Here is a 4,846-nt window from a genome sequence, read left to right on the forward strand (position 1 = left end):
GCTTCAAACTGATGCATCCATCGTGTAGCGATGTACTGTCTCTCACACGCTGAATGGATCTGTCTGATAGTTTTAGGACAAAAAAGGTGCATTTTGTGGACTAAATGTCCAAATACTTTTGACTATTTAGCGCATTTTGTACCAAGAAAATGCCAAAAAAACAAGCAAGAGTATGTACCCAAATAGTTATGTGTCCCATTTGCTTTTGCAAATGTTTTGTGTGTTACCCATAATGCTCTCTGCCAGATGAGGACAACACACGTAAAGTGCCAGCAGGTGGCGCTAAACATCTGGTCTCTGTTACCAGGAGCTGTGGAGCTGTTTTTTCACAGACAAAGAAGTGCACATGTTCAGTGTACCAATGACCAGGATCAAAGTGAATCCTTCTCATGTCATGGTACAAGGCCCAGCCCATCTACTTTATTTATGTATTCCCGGCTCATGAATTGAGCAGATTTATCTCATACGTAGAAATAGATTGACTTACATAAGCCGTGTTTGGCCTTTGATAGAAACCTCTGGTTTATCATTTCACGTTGAAATTATCTGACCATTCTGCTGACAAAGGCTTCTGTTTGGTTGCTGTCTGTGTTTGAAGTCGTGGCTATAAAGGGAACAATGAGTCATTTCATTGTGGAGGAATGATGTCATCTTCCTTCTCCAGCCAGGTATTGTGTATGTGCTCCTGCTCGCCCTCACTGAACTGCTTGAAATAAGGAAGACAGCGTATCGTTGCCAGCTTTGTTCTGGGCTCTTTTGTTCTCTGAAGGACGCAGTGTTTGGCCCACTGCTAGGAAATCCAGGGCGATGTTCTCTCTCTCTCTCTCTCTCTCTCTCTCTCTCTCTCTGTCTCTCTGTCTCTCTGTGTGTGTGTGTGTGTGTGTGACCGACCGAGGAAGCAAAGCTACTGTCCATTTGTGGTGGTCTGGTGGTGTATGTAAGATTTAATTTTTACAGGACGGATGAAACCCCAGGGTCACATTTCTAAGACTGCTCAGGACTGGCGGCTTTACATCCCTGTGTGTAGAGTAGTTTGAATTTTCCTCTAAATACTTCAACAATACCTGAGTTTGAAATGTTAAATGTTCTCTAAACACATAAAATGCCATCCCCAAAAAATGGAAAAAGAAAAACATTCAATTAAATCTGGAACTGTATGACCAAAGAATTGATCCAGGTCATGTTTGGGTACTCTTTACTAGAGAGACATATTGGTCAGTACTGAAAAGTATTGATACTCAAAACCCTAAGTGGGTGCAGCAGCACCAAAACCTGGTCGAGTGTGTTAGCTCAAAGGTACTTCAGCAGCAGTGGAACCTTAAACCTGCAACCAATAACCAGGCATCCCAGCAAAAGATGATTTCCTCTCCTTTTAAATCTCTAAATTAGGCTTTGTTCAAGTGCAGTAATAACTGTAAGGTGATGATGTCATCCCCCTTCCCTCTATGCAGCGTAAAGTTGATGTAGCACTTGAAAACCTGTGTGTGCTTTAGATTTTATCTATGGCGTGGTAGCCATGGAAACTGGGTGACATAAATAGGCTAGCCGTGGCAGAGAGAGATGTTGCAGTTTTTAATAATGGACAGAATTTGGGTCATAATATTTCGCATGTTGGTCTATAAATTGCGCCGTGTGCCAGTTAGGATTCCATTAATCTGCACGATTCCCTGGTTGGTCTTCAAAGTAGCTGCAGGCGATTATTTAGGAACTGGAAACAGAGTCAAATATGTCAGAGGAGCACGCTCTACCATTGGATTCTTTGTTTACTCCACTTCATGCATTATGTAATTACACACTGCATTTTAGCAACAGTAACAGTGTAAGTGTGCTAATTGGGATCATGAATTAATTTGTTATTTGGAACTCTGTTTCTCCATTCATAATTTCACTGGGGGTTATTTAGAGGGGCACTAATGAGGGTGAGGGGAGGGGGGGTGTGAGCCGCTGCTCACAATAATTTCAAACATTTGAAATTGTTTCAATGTCTGTCAATATGGAATCTGTGTTGTTGTATTGGACTGTAAATGGACTGTTTTCGTACAGCGCTTTTCTAGTTCCAGTGGTTTTTTAACGGCTACGCAAGGCCCTTTTACATAAAACAGGAACCACTGTGGCCGAGGCTGCCGTACAAGGTGCCCCCTACTCATCAGATAAACACTCACACTCCAATGGTGCAACTCTAGGGTCAGTGTCTTATCCAAGGACACTTCAACATGGGACTGCAGGGACTGGGATCGAACCACCAACCTTCCAATTGGCAGGCGACCAGATAAGTCTTGGAGCTCCCAGAGAAGCTGGCAGCTGAAACAGAGACACTGACATTACTAGAGGGGACTAACCTCATTGCTGGGCTGGAAAGCCCTGCTTTACTCCCCTCTCTTATTGGAGGATCAAGTCTGTAACCACGGTGATGGCATGTAGTACACTACCACATCACTGCAGCCACTGACTGGAAGCAGAACCAGAACCAGTACCCTAACCAGAACCAATCCCACTCCTCTTGCCTAATCCTATGCAACCCAACCAGAGCAGGAAACGAGGACTAGCCGTTCAGGGATGAGTTCCCCAACAAACACTCACGAGTCTCCCCCCACCATCCTGTAAAACACTTCAAACCAGATCATCAGCTTGCAGTGAAGGAAGTTGAAGAGTCATTTCAAGTTGAAGGGCTGAAAGGAATTAAAGTGTTAGCTGAAGTGAACGTTTTGAAGTGTATTTATCTTTGTTCTGTCCTCTTCCTGGACTCGTGTGAAATCATGCCACGTTTTGGACTTTCCTGTCTAGGTGTGTTGCACACAGGAAGCAGGAAACAGGAAGGTAGCTTTTGAAAGCCTCCAGAAATGCACCAGCACCACAAGGAATCGCTTTCCATCCTCGGTTGTCATGGTTAAGAAAGAAAAGGCTATTCACTCCTTTTCAATGAGATCAATGTGATGCCAACATTTAAGACGTTAGAGAGCTCACATGCTAACTTCCCGACTCACGTTATTATTGAACGAGTTTTGCTGGCTGTCTACGTGGTCTGGCTAGCTGTCACCAGGACAACTCTAGTGTCCATGGGAGACATGAATGACTACAGCAACCTACACATGCACATACATACATACATTATGAATGTGGATATGTATACTCCCAACTGTATATATCTAGATATTTATATTTTTCAGTTTTTTAGGCTTGCTATGTTTACATCTATCCCTCTACAGGCTCTGCTCAGCCATGGAAGCATTCATTCATTTTCATGTACGTATATAGCTAATATCTCGTCTTTTCTGCTGTGTTTTTAATTGGTTCTGTGCTGTATGTCTTCTAAGCTGTGAACTTTGCACGTAATTCCGTACTACAGTGTACTGTGGAATGACAAATAAAGAAATCTTGAATCTTGAAACACAGTGCATATAACCAGTAACTTGCTCTAAGTCGAAGTTGTTCAGTTGCAAAATAACATCCATAAAAATGAGAAGAATAAAGAAACAAATGAGAGTTTTGGCGACAACAGACGAGTTGAATCACTGCATTCCCTCCGTGTCTGCGCGGCCGGTGATGTGTTGAGTGATGCAGATGGCGTGCTGCTGCAGAGTGCTGCCAGAGTAAGAGCTGAGGCCTCGGTGTCTCACGGTGAGATGAACATCTTGTTCCCAGATGAGATGATGAGAGCGGCTAGAAAAGCAAAAAGTAAAGTGCCTATTGTACACTGCGTCAGCACGTTCCTCATACCTTGTGTAGCCACATTCTTCTGTTGGACGTTTTTTATAAATGTGCAAGAGTGTGTGTCAACGCGATGTTTCTTCAGGGTGGGGGAGCCTCTGAGCTTGTATTGATGCTATGATATCACTAATTCTCTCCACATGACATGACTGCAGGGCTTTAGAGCAGCAGGTGGAAGTGACCGTGGGAGCAAAGGTCTGGGAAAAGCACCAAAACATGTCGGAGGGCTGGTTTGGCTGAGCTTCGCTGGTCTGGAGGCGTAACTTGTGCATTTTGTTCAATAATGATATAATCTTAATAACTGAAACCTATATTCATTATTCTTTAAAGACACATTTGTTTTCATATCTACTATTTAGAGTAAAAAATCCCTGCCTGAAAGCTGAACTCATATATGTAAGTACAGTATTCTTCTTTTTGGCCTATTCTTCAGCACAACCAGCTATAATTAACGGTCTGTATCTAAAGATGGCCGCCACGTCTCCACTTCCTTCCGGAAACTCTCTTCTAATTTTGGAGCCAGAGTCTGTGCAGCAGTGATCTCGCCACGATAAATCGTAGCAACACGTTGTTACCACGAGTTTAGAACTGCATGTCCAGACTTTCCTCCACAGCGCTGCGGAGGAAGGTCTGGCTAGTTCACACAACATTCCTGGATGGGAGAAAACGTGCTCTGGTTTATTGGCATTTTATTAAACCAATCACAATGATTAGCCTCTGCTAAATAGTCTCAGGAAGGAAAATGACGTGCTGTCAGCAACACAGCAGGGTGATAGAAATCACTCATTATGTGTGTAAATAGGTCCAATGGACACAATGGCATCTGGAAAATGTTATTTTGACTAGTTTTCATTGAAACTTCTTTTAACTATTATGTAACTTCACAGTGATGTATTTGGATCCTAGTTAATAAGAACCTGTTACATGCCATATATCATAAATCAATGATGTAGCAGCACAAACAAAATCTCATTCACCTCTATTGCACTGAGGGCAGAATCCTATTGTTTGCCTTTTTTTGACACAAACTCTAGCGCTGTGTAGGAGGGTCTGATTAGTCCACACAGCATTCCTGGATGGGAGAAAAACCTGCTCTGGTTTATTGGCATTTCTTTAAACCAATCACAATCGTCTAATA

The sequence above is a fragment of the Etheostoma cragini genome, chromosome 18 (genome assembly GCF_013103735.1).
Source record: "Etheostoma cragini isolate CJK2018 chromosome 18, CSU_Ecrag_1.0, whole genome shotgun sequence".
In the NCBI taxonomy this organism is placed as follows: Eukaryota; Metazoa; Chordata; class Actinopteri; order Perciformes; family Percidae; genus Etheostoma; species Etheostoma cragini.